General features: G+C 49.5%; 5 non-coding genes across 5 annotated transcripts; 2 read left to right on the top strand and 3 right to left on the bottom strand.

Moving 5' to 3' along the window:
* The first annotated feature begins 6985 nt into the window (after positions 1-6985).
* trnat-agu (transfer RNA threonine (anticodon AGU)) lies at positions 6986-7059 on the top strand. Its single transcript has one exon. It is a non-coding gene; the product is annotated as a tRNA-Thr (tRNA).
* Positions 7060-19591: 12532 nt separating this feature from the next.
* trnas-gcu (transfer RNA serine (anticodon GCU)) lies at positions 19592-19673 on the top strand. The gene has a single exon. It is a non-coding gene; the product is annotated as a tRNA-Ser (tRNA).
* A 314-nt stretch (positions 19674-19987) lies between these two features.
* On the bottom strand, positions 19988-20060 carry trnak-cuu (transfer RNA lysine (anticodon CUU)). The gene has a single exon. It is a non-coding gene; the product is annotated as a tRNA-Lys (tRNA).
* A 1248-nt stretch (positions 20061-21308) lies between these two features.
* trnag-gcc (transfer RNA glycine (anticodon GCC)) lies at positions 21309-21379 on the bottom strand. The gene has a single exon. It is a non-coding gene; the product is annotated as a tRNA-Gly (tRNA).
* A 1202-nt stretch (positions 21380-22581) lies between these two features.
* trnas-uga (transfer RNA serine (anticodon UGA)) lies at positions 22582-22663 on the bottom strand. Its single transcript has one exon. It is a non-coding gene; the product is annotated as a tRNA-Ser (tRNA).
* Between the last annotated feature and the right edge of the window lie 2337 nt (positions 22664-25000).

The raw sequence follows: 25000 nt of genomic DNA, 5'->3' as shown, positions 1-25000 counted from the left end.
TAACAAAATAATACTTGTATCTACATTTTATTCTAACAGGCGGTCGTAAATAGCGAACAATAGCGGAAGTGGCACCGCCACACCACAAACACCCACATAAAAACATGAAAGCAGAACAGTTCAAAGACAAAATATTTAGAAGTGTTTGTGCTGTTTCACTTTTACTGTAGTTTACCATGTTTTTGTGATTAAACCTGGAATTGAACCAGAGACCTTCAGATAGTCAGTCGAACGCTCTCCCAACTAAGCAATTTCAGCTGCAAAGGTGTTCCTCTGCTTTTTCTGTCTGGGCGAAATGTGGGGGTAGGATGAATCTGCGTCTGTGCCACGTCTGTGGCTGTGTACGTGGTCCAGTGTGTTCTCATCTTGGGTTGGAATGTCCCCATGCTGGTAACGGGTGGGGAATACAAACCGTTTGATGAGGATAAGCGGTACAGAAAATTGATGGAGTTCACTGGTTGAAGTCTCTAGCTACCATAAAAATGGTCATGGGCCACGAGCCTGTTCTGAATTCCCCTTTGGCCAATCGACACCACATCAACTCAGCAGCAGTCCTCGTTAGTATAGTGGACAGTATCTCCGCCTGTCATGGGGAAGACTGGGGTTTGATTCCCCGACGGGGAGTTTCTCCTTTTTATGTCACCTTGAGCAGGGTTGCCTTTGCAACAACCAGTCGGGTAAAACAAACCCTTCTCCCTCGAACAAGACCTCTCTTAATCTTCTTCTTAAGGTGTTCAGGTGTCTTGTACAATCTGACAGCCTTTTGCTGCCAAATCATTCCAGTAGTGGATAATGGAGCTGACCAGGAAAATGCCAGCTGTGGGATTTCAACCAGTGCCTCCCGAGCGTAAGGAACCTTAATCTGGCGCTTTCGATCACTCATCCACCCAACCTAAAATGGTGCCCTGATCAGGAAAAAACTGAGACCTTGTGAGGTTCGCTGACAACAGAGGACACTCAAAAGGAGCCGCACAAAGCAGGGAACTTGCACTGATGTCAGCAGCAGAGTGGCGCAGTGGTATCGTGCTGGGCCCATAACCCAGAGGTTGATGGATCGAAACTATCCTCTGCTATGGCTGTGCTCTTTACGTGTCCTTTGAAGAGCTTGCAGATGACCTGTCTTTGTTCCTTAGCTGACCTGGACCAGTAAAGAGTTCACGCTTCCTTTACTGATGTCCTCCATGCATTTATTGCTCTCGAGTGCATTCACATGCCAATGCGGGACATTGAAGCATCGTGAAACACCGCAACTGTCCTCACTAGTCCATTGTCACTCTTATGGCCAGTTTCTGTTCATTTCGGGGAACCTCCTCCTCTTTGACGATCACCACATCTCCAACTTGCATGTTTCTTCTTGGCGTATGCCATCTTTGTCTCAGAGCAATGTTGGTCAGATACTCCTTCCAGAACTGTTACGATAAATATTGCACTTGTGTCCATCTCATTGTAGTATACAAGTCCATCCATCTATCCATTTTCCTCCGCTTTTCCAGGTCCGGGTCACGGGGGCAGCAGTCTTAGTGGGGAAGCCCAGACTTCCCGGTCCCCGGCCATCTCCTCCAGCTCCACCGGGAGGACACCAAGGCGTTCCCAGGCCAGCTGTGAGACATAATCCCTCCAGCGTGTCCTAGGTCTGCCCCGGGGCCTTTTCCCGGCTGGGCATGCCCGGAACACCTCACCAGGGAGGCGTCCGGGAGGCATCCGGACTAGATGCCCGAGCCACCTCTACTGACTCCTCTCGATGTGAAGGAGAAGCGGCTCTACTCTGAGCCCTCCCGGATGACTGAGCTCCTCACCCTATCTCTTAGGGTGAGTCCAGCTACTCTATGGAGAAAACTCATTTCAGCCGCCTGTATCCGAGATCTCATTCTTTCGGTCATGACCCAAAGCTCATGACCATAGGTGAGGGTGGGAACAAAGATCGACCGGTAAATTGAGAGCTTTTTTAACCACGACGGTCCGGTACAGCGACCGCATTACTGCCAAGGCTGCGCCGATCCGTCTGTCGACCTCACGCTCCCACTTTCCCTCACTCGTGAACAAGACCCCAAGATACCTAAGCTCCTCCACCTGGGGTAGGACCTCATTCCCAACCCAGAGGGAGCACTCCACCCTTTTCCGACTGAGAACCGTGGCCTCTGATTTGGAGATACTCAAATTTGGAGTCTCATCCCAGACGCTTCACACTCAGATGCAAACCGTCCCAGTAAACGCTGAAGGTCACAGCCCGAAGAGGCCATAAGAACCACATCATCTGCAAATAGCAGAGATGAGATTCTAAGGCCCCTGAAACAGACTCCCCCCCAAAAACTGGTTCTTGGGACATAAAATGTCACTTCTCTGGTGGGGAAGGAACCTGAACATGTGCAAGAGGTTGAGATATTCCGACTAGACAGTTGGACTCACCTCGATCCACAGTTTGGGTTCCGGAACCAAACTCCTCCAGAGGGGCTGGACCTTGTTCTACTCTGGAGTTGCTGCAAGGGAGAGGCAGCGGGCTGGTGTGGGCTTATTAATAGACCCCCGGCTGTGTTGGAGTCAGCCCCGGTGAACGAGAGGGTAATTTCCCTACGCCTTCGGGCTGGGGAAAAGGTCCTAACTGTCATTTGTGCGTAGGCGCCAAACGGGAGATCGGAGACTACAACGCCCATGTGGGCAATGACAGTGTGACCTGAACGGGCGTAATTGGGAGGAACGGCCTCCCTGACCTGAACCCGTGCGGTGTGATGTTATTGGACTTCTGTGCGAACCACAGTTTGTCCATAACTAACACCATGTTCAAACATAGGCATGTCCATAAGTGCACTTGGCACCAGGACACCATGGGCCTCAGGTCTATGATCGACTTTGTTGTCGTATCATCAGACCTGTGTCCGCATGTTCTGGACAGGCGGGTGAAGAGAGGGGCTGAGCTGTCAACTGATAACCACCTGGTGATGAGTTGGATTAGATGGCGGGGGAGGATGCTGTACAGACCTGGTAGACCCAAACGAGTAGTGAGGGTGTGCTGAGAACGTCTGGCAGAGTCTCCCATTCATCGAGTCTTCAACTCTCACCTCTGGCAGAGCTTCACCTGCATCCCGGGGGGAAGCACCGGCGGTCGGTGCCAGTCGTGGCGGCAGGCCCCGAACTGGATGGTGGTTACCAGAGGTCAGGGCCGCCGTCAAGCTGAAGCTTGTGGGACTCCGGAAGCAGCTGACAGGTAGTGTCAGGCCAAACGGTTCACGGCTTCGGCGGTTGTCGAGGCAAAAACACGGGTGTGGGAGGAATTCGGTGAGGCCATGGAGCACGACTTTCGGTCGGGCCCGAAAAGGTTCTGGCAAACCATCCGGCGCCTCTGAAAAGGGAAGCAGTGCCCAGTCCACACCGTTTACAGTGGAGACGAGGCCTGCTGACCTCGACTGGGGATGTGGTCGGATGGTGGAAGGAATACTTTGAGGCCCTTCTCAATTCCACTGACATACCTTCCATAGAGGAAGCAGAGTCTGAAGCAGAGTGTCTTACAAGTCCTCCCTGACAAATTTACCAGGTGGTCAGAATCAGAATCAGAAATGGTTTTATTGCCGGGTATGATCAAACACATACTCGGAATTTGTTTTGGTGAAGTAGGTGCAGACACATCTATTAAAAAATGAAAATACAAAATATACAGAATGCAGTATAAGTATATGTACACAGTCTGTTTTTTGTTTGTTATTCCGGAAGTGCAGTCTGATTGTTTTTCCTAAGAGTCCAAACTGAGCGTTAATTTAACACATATAGAGTGTCAAAGTGGCAGGATGAGGCAGAGGTGGGGTGTGAACAGTGCCAGGGGGTTCCGGGCCTTGTTGATGAGGCTGACAGCAGATGGGAACAAACTGTTCTTGTGGCATGAGGTTTTGGTCCTGATGGACCGCAGCCTCCTCTCAAAGAGACTGTATCCGGGGTGAGAGAGATCGGTCACAATCCTTTCTGCACGCCTCAGGGTCCTGGAGGCGTACAGATCCTGGAGGGATGGAAGATTGCAGGAGGTGAGGATGGACTCAATGATGGAGCTGTAGAAGTGCACCATCATTGTATTTTGCAGGATTAATTTTTTCAGCTGCCATAGGAACGTAGGACGTACATCCTCTGCTGTGCCTTCTTGATGAGGGAGCTGATGTTCGGCTCCCACTGGAGGTCTTGGGAGATGATGGTACCCAGGAAGCGGAAGGACTCCACAATGTCAATTGTAGAGTCACAGAGGGTGATGGGGACAGGAGAGGCTGAGTTCTTCCTGTTGTCCACAACCATCTACACTGTTTTTAGGGTGTTGAGCTTCAGGTTGTTCAGGTTGCACCAAATCGCCAGATGGTCAACCTCCCACCTGTAGGTGAACCTGTCGCCGTCAGAGACGAGTCTGATGAGGGTGGTGTCGTCCGCAAACTTCAGGAGCTTGACAGACTGGTGACTGGAGGTGCAACTGTTTGTGTACAGGGAGAAGAGCAGAGGAGAAAGAACACAGCCCTGGGGGGATCCGGTGCTGACGGTTTTCGTATCTGAGATGTGTTTGCCCAGCTTCACGCACTGTTTCCTGTCAGACAGGAAGTCTGTAATCCACCTGCAGGTGGAGTCAGGCATGCTCAGCTGGGAGAGCTTCTCCTGGAGCAGAGTTGGGAGGATGGTGTTGAAGGCGGAGCTGAAGTCCACAAACAAGATCCTAGCATAGGTTCCTGCGGAGTCCAGGTGCTGGAGGACCAACACACCGAGGCAGCCGTCTGCGGCGCCATTTTGGAAACACGTGGTGGCATGGGAATAGATGACTACATGGTAATCAGGTGGTTAGGTGTCAGTGGTTCCAGACACATGGGTTGTTTACATTGTCCACAGTAAGAGGGCAATTATTCACAACAGACATGGCTTCATAAAGAAAGGTTCTCAAGGAACTGTCATTCAACCTGCCAGCACTGTTTGCTAGGACTGAAATGAGCATGCTTCTGATGGTTCTGATCTGGCGCTCCCAAACACCTCCCATATGGCTTGCATTTATGACAAAGTTGCATTGCTTATCTGCCAGGTATTCTGTTACTCTTTCTGTGTTTATTTCCTTTAGTGACTTTTCCATTTCATTTTCAGTTCAAACTAAGTATGTTCCTTGATATGATCGGATGTGCCAAACAGCACCTCTGATGGCAAAGAAGCATCTTAGGGCATTGATGAATGAGTCAGTGGTCATGTCCTCCAGCATCTCTATGTGAACACCTCCAGAACATAGTAGGCCGTACTGTTTTTGTTCTTTACGCCCTTGTTTTGTGTGAAAGGGGCCAAAACAATCCATGCCACCATAGGTAATTGGTGGGGAAGGCTCAATGCGGTCTTGAGGTAAGCCAGCCATCTTTTGTTCCTCCGTCGCTCCTCGAGCTTTCCGGCATGGGATGCACTGTTGACTATGTTGAGCCGCTGCTTTGCTCCCTCCCACGATCCAGTAGTCAGTTAATTCAAGAACCAATATAGTTCTGAGAATGGACCTTAGCTCAAATGGTATAGCACTTGCTTTGCATGTGAGAGGTAGCGGGATTGATTGCCTAAATTCTACAAGTAATGCTTTGTTTTATTGGCTAATTGTAGGCCATTCGCCATAGCGCACTCCAAGGTTACAGAGGTCAAAGGTAAGCTTATATTCAGCAGCACAGTGGCGAAAGGTAAATTTATGTGCATTACCGTTTCCACAGGTTCCCGATTGGTACAACCCGGCATTAATACCTCTTAGTGTAATTCTACCTTACTGGTGGATGCCTTCTTCTGGCCGATCCTCAGGGCTGACCTCTGGTGGTGGTGCGGTGGACCCGGCGTGAGTGATAGGTTACCGACCGAGAACATGACTGGTGTTTGTGCCCCGATTTCTTTCCTTCCTCCAATAACCGTATTGTTAATTGATGTGGAGCGCCTATAGTGCTACTTCCGTAGGGTCTCACCTCATGCCACCGGACGCCCTGAGGACCAGACAAGGTGTGCAAACCTCACCCTGGTTCGACACTTCCAACCTGACGTACATTGACGCCATAGGTGCCCTTGGATAGGTTTTTCTTGTGGTGGTGTCCTGTTGACGGGGGCTTTTGTTGTTCCTTCACGGTCCGCATTCTTTGCACTCGGGGTCTAATTTTAGGTAGAAGACAATGGGGTCGCCGCCCCCATTGATCTGCTTCATGCAGTCACGGTGCGTGAGATGTTTGCCACCGCTTTGCTTTGCCATGCTGTTTTCTTGACCTTTCCTCGGTCGGTTGGCGGCCTTGCTGGGGGTGTTTCGCAGTTGATTGGGTTGTGCGCTGTTGGTTATGGGGCCCGATGGGTTTTTGCCGTGGGCTTTTGTTGTTCCTGGAGCAGATGGGGTGAACCCATGACCTTGGCTTTATTAGCATCACGCTCTGACCAACTGAGCTGACCGACCACAGGACACCACTGCATCAAATGTTTCCAGCTCAAATCGACTAACTCATCCTTAACGGACCGCATTCTCCGTGCCATGCTGTTTTCTTTACCTTTCCCTGGTGGGTTGGTGGCCTTGATGGGGGTGTTTCGCAGTTCACTGGGTTCTGTGCTGTTGGTTATGGGGCCGGGGGGTTATGAGGGGCGGGGTCTTGTCGATGGGGGGTTTTGGTTTTGTTTTGATAATGGGGTCCACTGCCTCCATTGATCTGCTCCTTGCAGTCTTGGTGACCGAGAGGTTTCATACACTCTGCGTTTTGTTTTCCATGTGGTTATTATGTTATGTTAGTCCAGATTAACAGCCTAGTTATTTGTGTCAGTCCCAGGGACCATTTCTAGACCCTCGTGTGACACTTGTGTTGGACTCTTTTGGAGAGCCCTTGCATTCTTCCCAATTTGTAAACCCATTTGTATCGGTGCCAAATATATACGGGATTCCCCAGCTGCTGACCAAATGACACACGACAACGTTGTCTCAACGTTGCAAGCAGTTAATGTCTAGAAGAGTAAAGGCAGCATTGCCAGGGTTACTTGCTCAGCTGGCGCTGTGGCTTAGCTGGTGAAAGTGCCTGTCTAGTAAACAGGAGATCCTGGGTTCAAATCCCAGCAGTGCCTGGTGCTTGGTCCGTGAAACTTTGGCAGCTGAATTTTGATCCACGTACCGTGTCACTTGCCCTTCAAAAACGAGTCTACGGTGCATCCACAGCTGACATGATTGTTGTGGATCCCATTACGCCAGAAGGTGCTAAATCCAAAGAGTATGATATTGTGATGTTTTGTCATTCAGCGCCACTTTGCATAGGCTCAGCCACTTGACAGTTTAATTTTTTCTCCGACAGTGTTTCCCCATGTGGCATTGGTTGTTCAGTGGTAGAATTCCAGCTTGCCAATGCAGTGTCAATTCCCGGCTAATGCAGTGTCTCTCAGCTTATACCTTTCTTTAGAGTTCATGTGAAAAAAGTACAAAGGCTCTTTTTCCTGCGAATGGGCAGAACTCAGAATGACACCTGAAAAGTAACAGTCCGGACCACCTGAGAGTTAAGGCGGACAGCACTTGAGTATTTGCAAATTTCTGTCAGAAGTAGAAACTTATTGAAACCTTACTGCAGTGATGCTGATGTAGTCTCTGTGCAATGGTCAGTGAGTCGGCCGGGCCGCGCGTGTGTTTTTGCCCTTTGCTGCCAGCCAATCAGGATGCGAGACAGATGTCAGACAAGCAGAGAGACTTTGGAGAAATGAAGTCAGGTATTTGAATCCCGTCTAAGCCATCAGTCAAGTCACAGTTTTCTTCTCCACAATATTATTTTTTTCCAATTAATCCCTATATCATTACAAATTATCAGACTTATATTGATACCAGTGCTTGAAATAAAATACAAAATCAATGCAATGTAACAAAGAATATTTATTTATCAGGTTGCCACACTCAAGAACACTCTCAATAATAAAAAACAAATAATAATCTACATGTAAGCAGTTATGAATAATGAACATACATATTGTTCACTTATTTTGCCGCCTTTGTTTCTCCTTGTCATAGAAAGGAGAGGCCTGGAAATCCCTCCATTTCCCAAGTAGATGTACTTCTCTGAAGCCAGCGTGGAGGCGGGGGCTTTTCGGGCCCTGCTTCAGCTGCATCCTGCAGAGGCACTTTCGGACAGGGGGTGGAGGAGATTCCTCCCCCTTTCTCTTCTTCTGCTGTTTTTCCTCCACCCTCTTTCTTGTCTCATCCACCTATCGCTGGAAGAAGTCTGTTTGACTGAAATCTTTGGGTCATCTTAGAGTCTGTCAGACCTTCTGCAGCAATAAGAGTATCTGACAGGGCCTCGTTGATAAACGTTGTGTGTTGATGTCCCATTACCTTGATATTTTGATTTTGGTTGGCCACAGCACAGACATGGTTTTTGTTTGAGTTTTTTTGACACAGGAGGTGGTTGCTGCTGCTCCAACGGGGTATGAGCAGGTGGTGGTGGTGAAATAACCATCACTGCAGGCAGTGTCACTACAGGCACAAGATGCAACTATTCCAACAAAGGGACACATGATACCTGGCTTTGCTTTGGCTGAAGCTCTGTCAGGTTCAAACTCCTGTGACACTTTTAAAAAACACTTAAATACAGAAATTCAGAAGAGACAGACAACAATATTCAAAGTTGCTCGCAGCGAGGAGAGTGAAACCACATACCCAGTGACATGCCGCTCCACTCTGAATATGCAGTTCACACTCCTCTCTTTTTATTCTCTTTCGGGGGTCCCAATACATGGTCGTGCAACTCTAGGGGGGGTGGAGAAGGCAGTTGCACGAGCTGTATTTGTTTGTCTATGTGTGTGTGTTTTTAAGAGCAATTACTTGTAATGTTTTATGAGTTCTTATCTTGACACATTCTTGCAGGATCAACATGAACATCTGCAGGGTTGCTGTATCTGCATCCAGGCACCTCCAGGACCTGGGGGTTGCTGGGGGTCTCTGATCAGGGTCACGGGAACATTCCTTCTTCAGCACATTCAAACACTTTCTATTGTCTAAGCAAATGGATATAAGGGTGATAAACAAAATAATAATTGTATATACACTTTATTCTAACAAGCTCAGTTACAGAAACTTCATTGTTCGAGTCAGATGCTGGGACAGGGGCCATGGTATTAGAGGTAGTTGCAGTAGTAATTTGGAAGGGAAGAGGGTGAACAGAGGCGTGAACAAAGTTGAAAAGCCTGGTGGGAGGTGTGGAGGATGCACTGGCTCTGCTCCTTGATCAGCTTGATCAGACAGGATGCCTGGAGAAGGAGCACTTGTGGCGTGGCAAGGATCCTTCTTTTATGTCAAGAAGAGTATTAATGTTCTTGAAGCTGAGGGTATAGCGAAGGAATGACAGAAGGCTGTCCTTCCTTGCTATGCCCCTCAACCACCAGCACTCCTGTAGCCTCTTCTCTCTGGTAGCTTTGGATAAAAAATTCAAAGTCCAGAGTGCTAACCATTACACCACCTGCAAGGGTACAGACATCGTCAGGTCCTAAAGTACATCCTGTCAGATTCCATTAGAGTTGATTGAACTTCACTGATGCTGTTGTTTTGGGAATTGTGTCGAAAGAAAAAGCAATAATCAGGTCGAAGGACAGGGAGGGCTAGTCCAGGAATTGAACTCGCACCCGAGAATCATAGAACTAGACCAACAAGCCCCTGTTTTGACAAATACCTGTGATCCATATTTCCCGGGCAACGCCGCACTGGGGCGTGAGGGCCGGGTTGTTGTTGACAGGGGCTTTTGTTGTTCCTTCTGCATTCTCTGCACTCGTGGTCTAAATTTTGGGTAGAGGATAATGGGGTCCACTGCCCCCATTGATCTTCTCCTTGCAGTCTTGACAATGGGGTCGCCCACCCCCATTGATCTGCTTCATGCAGTCACGGTGCTGCTTTGCTTTTTTTTTTTTACCTTTCACCGGTCAGTTGGCGGCCATGATAGGGGTGTTTCGCAGTTGACTGGGTTGTTCGCTGTTGGTTATGGGGCCCGGAGGTGTTTTTTTGTTTCTTCACGGTCCACATTCTCTGCACTTGTGATATAAAATTTTGGGTAGAGGATAATGGGGTCCACTGCCCCCTTTGATCTGCAGTCTTGCAGTCTTCGTGACCAAGAAGTTTGTTGCCGCACTGCTTTGATATGCTGTTTTCTTTACCTCTCCCTGGCCTTGTTGAGGGTGTTTCACAGGTGAGTGGGTGGTGGGATGTTGGTTATGGTGGCCAGTGGGTTGTCACAGTGGGCTTTTGTTGTTCCTGCAGCACATAAAGAATAGTGGTCAGTACGGGGATTGTGGAACACGTGACCTTGATGTTATTAGCACCATGCTCTGACCAACTGAGCTAACCGACCACAGGACTATATTGCATCAAATGTTTCCAGATCAAATCGACTAACTCATCCTTAACAGACGACATTCTCTGTGCTCCTGGTCAAAATTTTGGGTCGAGGACAATGGGGTCCACTGCCCCCATTGATCTGCTTCATGCAGTCACGGTGGGCGAGAGGTTTGTCGCCGCTCTGCTTTGCCATGCTGTTTTCCTTACTTTTCCCCGGTCAGTTGGCGGCCTTGATGGGGGTGTTTCGCAGTTGACTTGTGTGCTGTTGGTTATGGAGCCCGGGTGGTTTTGGGCCTGGGTTTTTCTTTTTCCTTAATGGTCAGCATCAACTGTGCTTGTGGTCTAAATTTTGGTTCTCGGACAAGTCCTCTGTCCCCATTGAACTTCTCCATGCAAACAAGCAAATAAAGAACATGGGCGAGTACTGGGGTTGAACCTGTGACCTTGGCATTATTAGCACCATGCTCTGACCAAGTGGCAGCTGTCGATTTTTCTTTGGAAAAAAACATGCCATGTTTTGAAATGTTTCCAGCTCAAATCGACTAACTCATCCTTAACAGACCGCATTCTCCTGACCACTTTCTACAGAGGGAGCATCGAGAGCCTGCTGACCAGCTGCATCTCCGTCTGGTCTGGGAGCTGCAAGGCCTCGGACTGGATGTTACTGGAGAGAGTGGTGAGGACTGAGGACAGCGGAGGAGATCATTTTGCCCCCCCCCCCCATTAAGGACATAGCAAACACCCGCTGCGTATCAAGAGCCCGTCGGATCTACTCTGACCCCACACACCCCCAGCATGGACTCTTTTCTCGCCTGGCCAGGGAAAAGGCTCTGCAGAATCTGCTGTAGAACAACCAGGTTTAGAGCTACTTCCCCCTGGCCGTCAGACTGCTCAATGCCAAATAAGCCTCTACCTGCCCACACGCACAACCAAGACTTTAAATTATTGTTATTTATTCTAAATTATTTAAATTATTTGTACAAATTACTGTTTACGCTGTACATTGTTCATATTTGATGTCAACTATTTATTCTCCACATTTTTATTGATTATTTATTATTACACGGGAGCCAGGCAACAACATTTCGTTGGCAATTTCACTGCTGTGTTATTGTGCAATGACAATAAAGAAAGTCTGTGTCAATGTCACCCTCTACGTACATTGGCACTCCCCTGAATGTTTTCCGGTGCGAATATGTTTTGTTGAAGTCTCAGGTACCCTGAAGCAGACCCAATCGATACGCTGGGGTCTGAGGGCGATAAGTGGGGACCTGGTGGACACCTCATTCATCCTCTTAACAGGTATTTCGGGACAGTTTAACAATTGGCTTTTGATGGTGGAACAAGCTAAAAATGCTTGCTCCTTCTGGGATTGTTTGCCTGTTGGTGCATTCCCCGTTTGAGATGCCTGATAGAGAGAGTCACCTTGGGGCTTTTCGGAGACGTACGGGGTCAGTACCAGCTGGTCCATCTCCGGGGAGATCCTGAGGGGGACTCTCTTGGCTGTTTGGAGGACCGTCTGATTCTTGTTGAATAAAACAAAGATCGAAGTGTTTCTTGTTGCTTCTCTTACCTCTAGGAATCTGTTTCTTTGTGTGGCCCCTGTCGAGGCCATGAGGGGGAAAGAAGGTGGTTATTCATTATATTGTTTTAGTTTATTATACTCATCTCACAGTTTGGCTTGACACACTCACATGCACGGATATAGACAACACTTAGTCGCGAAACACATCAGACTGATTACTTTATTATAACACATTTACTGGTTTAGTTACGCACAGATATGGAACAATGAGTGTCTGTGCAAAGCAGACACGTACCCCCATGAGTTACAGGATAGGGGGAGATTGTCACGCTTCGGCATGTCTGTGTTGCGGTGCGACCCCAGGATGCAGAGAGCAGGAACGAATGCAGGTAAATAATATTTATTGCATGCATTAAATGCAGCAGCAGGAAAAGGCAACTCAGGCAGCAGGAGGACAAACGATAATAATCCCACAAAGGGAGACGCACACACCTGAACTAAATAGACACTCAAATTAGGGACAGGTGTGGGTAACTAAGACAACGGAGGCAGACGAGGAAAAACAGGAAGTCAAACAAAATAAGAGCGTGCCAAAAGGAAACCAAAAGCCCAGACCGTAAACTCAAACATAAACTGTCACGGGCAAACCCACACAGGGCGTGACAGTACACCCCCCTCAAGGACGGATCCCAGACGTCTGAAACAGTTCAGAGGGAAGGGTGGTGGGGGGACCGGCGGTGGGTCGCCGACGGGACCCTTCAGGGGGCCGGCCGGGGCGGCAGGCCCAGCGGAGCCAGCAAGACCCCTCCACGTGACGGAGGGAATGGTTGGGTCGGTAAGCACCCTCCAGGGGGCGCCCTCGACCAAGAGCGAGGTAGGCATCCTCAGGGGGGCGCCCTGGGTGTGGAACCTGGGCTCCAGCAGGAAGTCCAGAAGCCACAGGTGTCCGACCCAGACGCGTAGACGGCGAAGCAGCAGGCGTCCGGCCCTGACGCGTAGACGGCGAAGCAGCAGGCGTCAGGCCCTGACGCGGAGACGGCGAAGCAGCAGGCGTCCGGCCCTGACGCGGAGACGGCGAAGCAGCAGGCGTCCGGCCCTGACGCGGAGACGGCGAAGCAGCAGGCGTCCGGCCCTGACGCGGAGACGGCGAAGCAGCAGGCGTCCGGCCCTGACGCGGAGACGGCGAAGCAGCAGGCGTCCGGCCCTGACGCGGAGACGGCGAAGCAGCAGGCGTCCGGCCCTGACGCGGAGACGCCGAAGAAGCAGGCGTCCGGCCCTGACGCGGAGACGCCGAAGAAGCAGGCGTCCGGCCCTGACGCGGAGACGGCGAAGAAGCAGGCGTCCGGCCCTGACGCGGAGACGGCGAAGAAGCAGGCGTCCGGCCCTGACGCGGAGACGGCGAAGAAGCAGGCGTCCGGCCCTGACGCGGAGACGGCGAAGAAGCAGGCGTCGTCCCTGCCAGAGCCTCTCCATCTGCTCCAGCAGGCCCTGCTCCTCGTCTTGCTGGTGGAGTGAGCTGTGCCTCCTCACTCCCCCCGCAGGTGGCGCCATCCTCCCCTTCAATTGGCAGGCTGGGCTGTGCCTCCAGCGTAGCCCAGCAGGTGGCACTAGCCCCCCCTCTCGTAGGCGGATCCCAGACGCCGTCACCAGAGGGAGCCGAAACCAGGGAAGGGAGTCGGGAGGCTTGGAGGAGGGTCACTGGCTCCTCCAGGTCAGCAGTCCCGGCCGCAGCCACTTCCTTGGGCTTGAAGCTGCGCGGCTTGAAGCTGCGCGGCTTGGGCACGGGCGGGATCAGGGATGCCACGCAGCTTGGCATGGGAGCCGGGTCTTGGGAACCCCTGGGGCTGCGCGGCTTGGGCACAGGCGGAATCCGGGATGCCGCTTGGCACGTGAGCCGTCGGTGGGTGCACGAACGGCTGCGACTCGGCAACAGCGAAAGGATACAGCTGTGCCGTGGCGTGACATGGCGGGGCGGAAGAGGGCGGCCACACCTCTTGACGACGTGCCGTGCGTTGGCGACGCCGCCGTGTCGGAGGGTGTGCTGCGTGTGAAGCCAGGGGCACTAGCGTGCAGGCCGGCCCCCATACCATGGTCTCCAGCTCCTTCGGCGTGTACCTCGCACACGCCTGCTCCAACTCCTCGAAAAAATGCTGGGTCCACTCGTCGAACTCGAGATCTCCGTCGGGTTCGTCGAAACCAGCAGAGTAGGAGGGCGGGGGTACCTTGGCTCGGCATGGAGAGGAGGACGAGCAGGGCTTCTCCTTCCGGCGCCGCGGCTTGCGTCGGCGTCGCGGACGGTCTGGAGTGTTGTTGGTGGGTCCGGGAAAAAACCACGCCATTGAGACGAGCGTGTCATCCGGCCCGCGCACTATGTCCTCCAGTTCCCATGGCGGTCTCGCCATTTCCTCGTCTTCCATGGCTTTGAACAGCTGCCAGGTCCAGAAGGCATTCTCTGCGAGGTCGTCATCTTTTGGTGGGATTATTCTGTCACGCTTCGGCATGTCTGTGTTGCGGTGCGACCCCAGGATGCAGAGAGCAGGACCGAATGCAGGTAAATAATATTTATTGCATGTATTAAATGCAGCAGCAGGAAAAGGCAACTCAGGCAGCAGGAGGACAAACGATAATAATCCCACAAAGGGAGACGCACACACCTGAACTAAATAGACACTCAAATTAGGGACAGGTGTGGGTAACTAAGACAACGGAGGCAGACGAGGAAAAACAGGAAGTCAAACAAAATAAGAGCGTGCCAAAAGGAAACCAAAAGCCCAGACCGTAAACTCAAACATAAACTGTCACGGGCAAACCCACACAGGGCGTGACAGAGATATCGCTTACAGGTCATGTGGTCACCAGCGGCATCCACCTACAGGAGGATTTGGGGGCCCATCTGCATTTGGACAACATCTGCTGCTGTCCAGGGCGGTGGCAACTTCTTATTGGCCAGTCGATGCCGCATCTGCACAATCTGAAATATGTAAAAACAGCCGGGCAGAGAGAGAAGGGGCTTTTTGCAGCTGCATTGTTTTAAGACCCACTTAAAACGTGGGCTGACAGGGAGTGTGATAAGGATTGTGGTGTCAGGAATTAATTTTGGGCAAATTCTATCTTGGTTTGTGTATTGATCTCTCCCACTCTCCACTCGACACCCACCAGGAACTCGCCTCGAAGTACAGGGAGGCTGTGAGTTTTCTTTCCTTCACACAAGTGCTGTGCAAGAGTGGAGCGCAAACATTAATGAACAGTAACACAGATACATCCAGAGAATGTCCCTGGGTGGGCTCAAACCACCAGCCTCCCGGTTAACAGCCAAGCTTGCTGACCGATTGCGCCACAAAGACTCACGCCCTGGCAACATCTGTTCAGTTGAAGCCATACTAACGCATGCGATGCTTCCAGCATGCCCTTTGTTTTGGATGTGACTCGCACCTTCTGGCGTAACAATCGAGGCATTGCAAACCAGGACACCCGCTTTACTCTTTGATGAGCAAAGTATTTTTGGGTACAATCTAGGGGTCTTGTTGTCAGGTTCAAACTCCTGTGACACTTGTAAAAACACTTAATTACAGAAGAGACAAACAACAAAATTCAAAGTTTCTCGCAGCGAGGAGAGTGAAACAACATACCCAGTGACATGCCGCACACGCAGACGGTCCCCAGGTGGAAACATGGCCTTTCAATTCCTTCGTTTACATAAAAATCAAGGTGACGAATGGGAACAAGGATATGTGCTTGAAATCCTGAAGGTGTGTACACGAGCATCTGTCCCCAGTTTGGACACACAATCCATATTTCCCGGATGACTGATCGGGTGCATCACTGGCCTGCACGAAGGGGCTTATAGGAAGGAGGTGGCCGCTGTGGTGTCATTGCGTGCAAACAACATCCTCATCCTCGACACAGCGAAGCCCAAGGAGGAGAAAAAAATGTCGGTTCTGTCAGCTTAGACTGGCATGATTTCACCAGTCCTGCTGAAAGTCTGGCCACTCGTGTGGTTTCCGTCATGCAGTGGTTCTCCCAACACTAAGCGCCGCTCCTTCACCGGTGCTGTGGCTTAGTTGGTCAAAGTGCCTGTCTAGTAAACAGGAGATCCTGTGTTCAAATCCCAGCAGTGCCTTGCCTGTGTTTCAGTGACTTGTTAGCTCTTCTTTTATCTCTAACATTTCAAATAAATGTTTTGAATCAGAGGGCTTGGTCTGTTGAAGCAAAACCCATCATTTCTGATGTCATATGTAGTATACATGTGATATGTACTACAATGCTCCCGACAAAGGAAAAACCCTTGTGTATATGGACATTTGCAGGTTAAAGAAAACAGACCACATGAGCAAGACAAAAGAGGTAAAGAGGTTGGGTATAACATTGAGGGGAAGGGGCCCACAACTCACCGCCTGAACAGGGAATTGAACCCTGGACCCTCAGATTAAAAGTATGATGCTCTGCCAACTGAGCTAACCAGGCCTTTGGTCATGAGACTTACAAATGCCTCCTTTTTGCCCTCAAAAACTGGACAATCTTTTGTTGCATTATGGAAACTGGTGAGGTGCCAGGCTTTTAACTGGAACTGGAAAGACTTGTGTAGCCCTGCACACAAACCAATTGTCTTCCTCACATGTACGTATGTCAGATTCCATCCAGGTATCTCCCCTGCCTGGTAAGTATGAGTTGGACCGGTCTCGCCTGGACAAATCTATTGCATATGCCACATGGTAAGTGGTGGTCTCATCAGGTCGCCCACAAAAAGCCCACCCACTGGTCTTGTGTCCAAATTCAGAGACTATTGTAGAGTGTATGTAGAGTATTCTGGTTATCTCAAGGAGTCAGTCTGTGTAGCACTCTTGTGACGTCATTCTGAGCAAAGGCAGTGGCTTTGTGCAGTTGCTGCAGACTTTCAATTGGGAGACTGGAGTACTGACTCCACGTCATGAAATTGCTCTTTGGAACAGGGAGCTCTGATTGGAGCTTGCACCATCCGCTTCATGTATTGACCTGGTCTTGCAGTGCTTCCAGGAACGGTGCACTTCTCCTTCTTGTGTAAACAATAACAGCAGACTCAGGCAGGATGCATTTTGTGGATGGTGCTGAGAGAAATGCACTGCACGTGCTCGCGTTTGGTGCCCCCCAAGCAGTAATTCTGCAGAGGAAATGGCTCGGTTGCGGGGCACTGTGTCTGCGCTCCTCGTGGACCCCACTTCCCTCGCACCAGTCGGTCTCCAGAGGGTGTCAGCCACTTTTTGTCAGCCTTGCCTCCTGCAGTCTCCCATCGGCTCCTGATGCTCAGGTCTCATGCGCGCTTCCCGGGGCCCTGTGAGTGTCGCATTGATCAACTGCTGGATGGAATCTGACTCTATTATAGTGTTAGTTATCACCCTTATATCCGTGTGCTGGGACAATAGACAATAGAGTGCTTTACAGGCAGGAACATTCCATGGCCTGTTTAATCCCAAGTTACCAAGGGTATGCAAGACCCTTGCTCCTCTAATGTTAAAAGAGCAGGCACACCTCCCCGCATATATGCCCAAAGCAAGAACACTGATGTTGATGAAGCACGGTACAGCAAGTTAGTACAGATTACTGGCAAAGTAAATCAGGTATGAAGATGGAATGGATAATGGGGGGAAATGAGTTTTGAACATTGAAATCATTGAATAAAATTTGTAAGATCGATCTACATGAATGTGTTTTTACCTATGTATACAGAGGTCAACAAATCTTTAAGGTATTTAACTTATTTTGTCGCATTTCAGGATGACCCATTGGCAAATGTCAAACGAGTTGACTGTGCTTTGTTGCCACCTTGTCAACGTACTCTTCAGATGAAGGTTAAAAGGTCGCAATATGTCACAATATTGTGGATCTAAGCAACAACCGGACTATGGCTGGGCTGAAAGCAACAGCCTTCTCATACCTATATGGGTCCAAGGATCCGCAATGAAGAATGCGCCGACAAAGACAGCAATGAAACTATCATTGTTGGAGAGGAGGCTGATCCTGACGTCGCCAAGGGTGAAGAACCGATTGATTCAGATGAGGCATGGAGTGAAGATTCTGATTTGGAGGACGATGAAGGCTTCGAATAATTATAATCTTGTAGAAATTTTCACAAGCTCTTGACTGTAACAGTATTATTAGCCCCATTGATCTTGACATGGTTAATATTCTGCAAGTGGTCATATTTTGTAAGGTGGAATGGCTAGCCTAGCTGATCTGGGTCATCCAAGGGCAAGGCCATTTACATTGCATTACATTGCATCTGGCAGGGGTTCCCCACCATACGAAATGTCTGACAATGGTCATTTGGGATAAGCATTAACATGGTTAACATTTTGCAAGTGGTTTTATTTTGTTAGCCCACAAGCTAATCTCGGTCAGCTCCGAGGGTGTGGCCCTGTCTGGCGTTAGTGATTTTTGAAGAAGTTTGCAGTACTGAACAATTTAGCATCGGTTTCAATTTGTTAGTCACAAAGCTGATCTAGCTCAAACTTTTCTTGTCCTATTTTGGTATCTGCCAGGGGTAGGCCACCACCAGAAATGTCTGTATTTGCTTATTTATCACACAATTCAACATGCTGATTTAATTTCAATATGTTTCATTTTGTTAGAAGGTGGAGCTAATCTGGCTCGAATTTTCAATGCCTTATCACGGCCCTCATGACCACACCCACTAGAGCAAGATCGGCAGATGTCCATTTCTCTAGACAGTGACCCTTGTACTAAATGCTGTGCACATGGGAATTTGTTAGCTTTCCAGCTACCCTGACCCCTGTGGGCTCCTGCTCTACAAGATGAGGACCAGGTACACAGCAACATAGTACGTGGCACAGACACAGCGTCACCCTTCCCCCACTCTTAACCCAGACTGAAAAAGCAGAGAAACACCTTCGCAGCTGAAATTGCTCCGTTGGGAGAGTGTTGGGTTGAATATCTAAAGGTCTCTGGTTCAATCCCAGTTTTCAGCACATTTGCTGTTTACATCATGAGTTGGCAAATAGGGGTGACTTTGTTCTCTTGATTTCATCAACATCGATCATGACAACACAGCCAGACAATTACATATTAAGACCAGACAAGTGCAGTTGGGAGGTGACATACAGAATCCTGATGCATATCATGTTACAATCATACACAAACAGGACATGGGACCCGACCTTGAGTTTGCGCAAATGTTCACAGCATTAGTTCACTGCAAAGTGTTCAGCTGGTGCACATTTACTGGAAAGGAAAATGGGCTTTTGTCACGGTAGCCGTGCCGACACAAGCTAAAATGTTTCTCCCGCCAGGACAACACCCACATGAAATTCAAGCTTTGCTCGCAGACGAATAAGAACCAGCTGGAATGAGCAATCTGCACCTCCAAGTCTGAGTTTATGGTTCTTGCCCAGAAAAGCATAGCTCACAGCCATAATCATATAGTGGTTCATACTCTGTGTTGTGGCAAGATTGTCTGACCACTTGAAGTGTGGTGATGTAAAAATACACTAGTTTTGACCACACCTGTATTGTTAGAAACATTATTAGCATGCAATGAATCAAAGTATAAGGTACGATGCCAGCGATCAAGAACACTTTTGTTGGGGAAAAAAAGCCATAACATATCATTTCGACAATACGGGTATCAAACCCGCTATTTCTTGCAGGTAGAACAAGAACTCTAGCCTTTGAGTTAAATCCCCCCGCTGCACAAGAAGGCTGCCAGAATTTCTGCAACACCAAAACACTAATTAAGATGTGTCATTTTGAGTCAACAAGACCATGTCCACAAAGGAGATGAGGTGACCGAGAGGTTAAGGTGATGGACTGCTAATCCATTGTGTTCTGCACGAATGGGTTCGAATCCCATCCTCATCGGACTATACTAATGCACCAGTTTTGACACCACCTGTGTTTTTAGGAAACATCATTATAATGCAATTAATCCAAGTATCCGGTACGATGTGGGAGATTGAGAATGCTTTTTTGGCAAGAAAAAGGCATAATATACCATTTGGAGAATGCAGGCATCGATTCCACTTCATCTCACATGCGAAGTGAGCGCTCTTGTATGAGCGCGTCATACAAGAATGAGATTTGTTTTTGTGTACTTCGAATGAAATGTTTTCCGCATGTTGCAGAATTTTCCACAGGAAAGAAATCTTTAAGATGTATCACCAAAAGAGCTGAACCACCCAATGTGGGGCTCGAACCCACAACCCTGAGATTAAGAGTCTCATGCTCTCCCGACTGAGCTAACCGGGCCTTTTTCGGGCAAGATATCACTTTTTGTTTTTTTTTTAATTGATGTGGTCTTCTTGATGTTTGATCAGTTCCACAGCCAACCTAGTTTCTCAGGGAACAAAGGAGCGAGAGGTTCAGTCATAGCTGAGAACTTTGGAAGTGTAGTCATCTTAACCCTCCTGTTATGTTCATTTGTCAGGAACAGCCATGATGTTCCCGGGTCAGTTTGCTTGTTTATTTATCTGAAAGATGTCCAAAACCAAAAAAATCCCCACAAGCATTGTTAGTTATTCACTACTAACTCCATTACTAACTATTCTATCAATGTTTAGTGCAATGGTGTACCTTACCTCTCACAGGTAATGGTTTAATTAATTTTAATTAATTAACTAATTTAATTAATCAGAGGCATCATGACCAGTCTGCATCAAAACATTATCTGAAATCCTGTGGCAGGTTTCTGGCATTGATTCCTAATTCAGCTGCCATCCCTGATAGATGGTAATGGTAATGGTAATCATGCCCGCGTGGCAGGCGAGTCTCTTTGCTTGTCTGACGTCTGTGACCATCCTGATTGGCTGGCAGCAAATGTCAACGACACGAGCGCGGCCCCCGCTTGGCAAGTGAGAATTCTACCACTGAACCACCAATGCCACGTGGGGACACACTGTAAGAGAAAAAAATTCAACTGTCAAGTGGATGAGCCTCTGCAAAGTGGCGCTGAATGACAACACATCACAATGTCATACTCTTTGGATTCAAGCACCTTCTGGCGTAATGGGATCCACAACAATCACGTCAGCTGTGGATGCAACGTCAATTCGTTCTTGAAGGGCAAGTGACAAAAAGAAGTACATGGTTCAGAAATCAGCTGCCAAAGTTTCACTGACCAAGCACCCAGGCACTGCTGGGATTTGAACCCAAGATCTTCTGTTTACTAAACAGGCACTTTGACCAGCTTAGCCACAGTGCCAGCAGTGCATCTGGCACCAACACAAAAACAGTTCGCCAATGGGGAAAAATGTTCATACAAGTCCAAAGTCCAACACATGTGTGAATTGAGAGTCCCTGAGTGGGCTCGAACGACCAACCTCTCAGTTCACAGCCAAACGTGCTGACCAATTGCGCGACGGAGACTACAACAGCATGACTGCTGTAAGGTTTCTGTTACGGTCTGTTTACGTTTTCTGAATTCTGCCCTTTCGCAGGAAAAGGGCCTTTGTACTTTTTCAACATGAGCTCTAAAGAAAAGTATAAGCTGCGATATACTGCATTGGCCGGGAATCGGACCCGGGCCTCCCGCTTGGCAAGCGAGAATTCTACCACTGAACCACCAATGCCACATTGGGAAACACTGTCGGAGAACAAATTAAATTGTCAAGTGGATGTGCCTCTGCAAAGTGGCGCTGAATGACAAAACATCACAACACACGCACGGGATGCCAGGGGAGGCCGAGTACTAACAGAGCTGAGCGAGAGGGCATAAGAAAAGAATTAGTGACCTTGTGGTGGTTACCCGACAGCACCAAGGATATGGTGCACGTCTGATGCGCAATGCATGCCAGGTGATGTTCATCTAGCGAGCAGACATTCTTGTGGGGGACAAGCTCAACAGTAGGAATGTTAAGAGAACTGACCAGTCCGCTATCAATGAAGCTCTCGTCCGCCCCAGAGTCAATTAATGCTGTGGTAGGAGAAGCTTCCCCCGCCCAGGATATCGTACCTTCCACCTGAAGTCGGCCCACCAAAGCGGATGACGCAGCCGGTGTGGTTGGAGCGGGCAGTGCCAGCAGCTGGGAAATATCCCTGGTGGAGGAAGAGCGTTAGCGTGCTTGGCGAACTGGACAGCGGGAAATTGTGTGTAGAACTCCCACAGTACAGGCACAGCCACAGGCGTAGACGGTGACTCCTCTCCGCTGACGAAAGGCGACTGGCTCCCAAATGCATGGGGACGATACTCCCAATGTCGTCAGCCGGCGCTCCGCTGCTGGAGCAGGGAGAGAGGAGTGGTGCCGGAAGAGCCCCAGGAGGTGGGATTTGGAGCCGACGTGTGGGTCGGAGAGGCTCCGCCCGATACGCGTTCCGTAGCGCCTTGTCATTCCAGCGGCTCTCTGCAGCTATCACGGTTAGCTCAGTTGGTCAGCGTGTGGTGCTAATAACGCCAAGGTCATGGGTTCGACCCCCCGTACTGGCCACTCTTCTTTATGTGCTCCAGGAACAACAAAACGGCGACAACCCACTGGCCCCCATATCCAACATCACACCACCCACCCACCTGTGAAACACCCTCGACAAGGCCGCTGAAAGACCGGGGAGAGGTGAAGAAAACAGCATGTCAAAGCAGAGTGGCAACAAACCTCTCGGTCACCGAAACTGCAAGAAGCAGATCAATGGGGACAGTGGACCCCATTATCCTCTACCCAAAATTTAGACCACCAATGTAGAGAATGCGGGCCGCGAAAGGACAACACCCCAGCCCTCATAACCAACAGTACTCCACCACAAGGTAAACAGCATGGCGGCAACAAATGCCCAGCCAAAGCATCACAGACAGGATTCCAACCTGTGCGGGGAAACCCCATTGGATTTCAAGTCCAACGCCTTAACCTCTCGGCCACCGTGACTGCTTGGAAAAGACCAAGGGGGCCAGGTGACCCCATTGTCCTAGAACCAAAATTTTGCTGATGTCAAGGATCAGCTGGCAACATGTGCATGGGAGGAAGACACATGGTTTGTGTGAGGGGCTACACAAGTCTTTCCACTTCTAGTTAAAAGCCAGGCACCTCACATCGTTTCCATGAAGTACCAAGGGATTGTCCTGTTGCCCTTGTATTCCCTTGTATTGTCCTTGTATTCCATCCATGTACTAACCAGGCCCGCCCCTGCTTAGCTTCTGAGATCGGACGTTTTCAGGGTCAATCAAGGGGGGGCGAAGCCCACATCAGGAGGTTTGCCACCTGTTAGCAGGGTGCCCCACCATCTGAACAGGTGCTCTTTAAATGAGTTTAACAACACCAAAACTGATTTTCTTCTAAACACCACTCTCGACATAACAAATTTTCTACGGACAAAGTCAATGTTCCAATCCCCAAAAGGTGAAAAAATATCCTTTACAACTGTTCACCCAGCTCTCTCCATCGACTCTCCCATCATCTTTGTCCTCTCTTTGGAGGGAGAAGAGAGGAGGTCTGGATTGAATCGGAGGCATTTTACACAAATCAATCCATGAACCAGGAACTGCCACAGCAAAAGGCCTCAAAGCGGCCCACGCCTGTAAGGCTTCCCTTACAAAGTTCGGGAGGACCCCGAGCACTGGGCTGGGGGGCAACAGACAAAGATTAAATACACCAAAATTATTTAATGCACCCAGATCCTTCAGGAAAAACTCCTTCCAGGGAGCCCGACAATCTGGATCCAGAAATTTTCTGAGCACGTTTAGTCTCAGTGCCTGTTTCTTCAAGACTAAATCAATTAAATTCAGACCTCCCTTATCAACATCGTGCGGCTCCTTTTGAGTGTCCTCTGTTGTCAGTGAACCTCACAAGGTCACAGTTTTTTTTTTCCTGATCAGGGCACTGTTTTAGGTTGGGTGGATGAGTGATCGAAGGCGCCAGATTAAGGTTCCTTACGCTCAGGAGGCTCTGGTTGAAATCCCACAGCTGGCATTTTCCTGGTCAGCTCCGTTATCCACGACTGGAATGATTTGGCAGCAAAAGACCGTCAGATTGTACAAGACACCTGAACACCTTGAGAAGAAGATTAAGAAAGGTTTTGTTCTAATGAGAAGGGTTTGTTTAACCGGACTGGTTGTTGCAACCGCAACCCGACTCGAGGTTCAACGTGACATTGTGACATACAAAAGAGGAACTCCCCGTCGGGGAATCTAACCCCGGTCTTCCACGTGACAGGCGGAGATACTGTCCACTATACTAACGAGGACTGCTGGTGAGTTGATGCGGTGTCGATTGGCCAAAGGGGAATTTTCATGGTAGCTGGAGACTTTAACCACTGAAATCCATCCCGCTTATCCTCATCAACGGACTGTATTCCCCACCCGTAACGATCGCGCCCTCCTATAGAGGTACGAGGCTACAACGCAAAAAAGGAAGGTCACGGGGGGAGCGGATATCAGCTGTAAGAAAAAGGAAGGACTGTCGAAAATGTTGGGTAGCCACACCACGGCAGTTTAATTGCACCAAAACAACCCCGCATGTCATCCCCTCCCAACCAACCTAACTAACTAACCCCCTAACTAACTAAACATCCCACCCGGCAACAAAGACAATCATGAAACACCCAAATTAATCCCGAAAGTTTACCCCCCCACCCCGCAAGTGTCCAAAAGTTCCCGAAGAGTCAGTGCTTATTCACAAAACAGTGGCGAAAGCCGCGGTTCCACTCACGACCACGCATCCGCTTGTCCGTCCGATCCCGGGTCCGGAACCTTGCCCACGGTCCAATCGCTCAAGCCAGGAGGGAAAAGGAAATCCCGTCAGGTGTCGCTTGACAAAGTTGGTCCTCGTGGGTAAAACGCCGGCTCTCAGCATCCATTTGCGTGTGCGACGTCACAATTGTCTCTCTTCCTCCACCCCCCCGGCGCGCTGGAAGAGCCTCCTTAAATATTCGCCACCTACAGGCGAGTCTGCTCACTGCAGTCGCCCTTGCAGATGAGGAGGATGCATGATAATGATGATGATGCTTGTATATATGGTCCTGTACCTGTTCCCCCGTACACAGATCATGACAGTAGTTTTTTTTTTTTACAGCTGAGTATCTTGTAGCAACGCACTTATGGACCCCACTACCTCAGCTGATGGACTTTGTGGCCATTACAACCAGCATGGGGACATTCCAACCCAAGATGGGAACACACTGGACCAGGGACACAGCAACATAGTAGGTGGCACAGACACAGCTTCACATTGCCCCCACTTTTAGACTCGACTGAAAAAGGACTCTCT

Source organism: Doryrhamphus excisus, unplaced genomic scaffold, assembly GCF_037039965.1.
Source record: "Doryrhamphus excisus strain RoL-2023G ecotype Guam unplaced genomic scaffold, RoL_Dexc_Guam_v1.1 HiC_scaffold_24, whole genome shotgun sequence".
NCBI lineage: Eukaryota > Metazoa > Chordata > Actinopteri > Syngnathiformes > Syngnathidae > Doryrhamphus > Doryrhamphus excisus.
The sequence above is the reverse complement of the archived record's forward strand: the minus strand, read 5'-3'. Positions and strand labels throughout refer to the sequence as shown.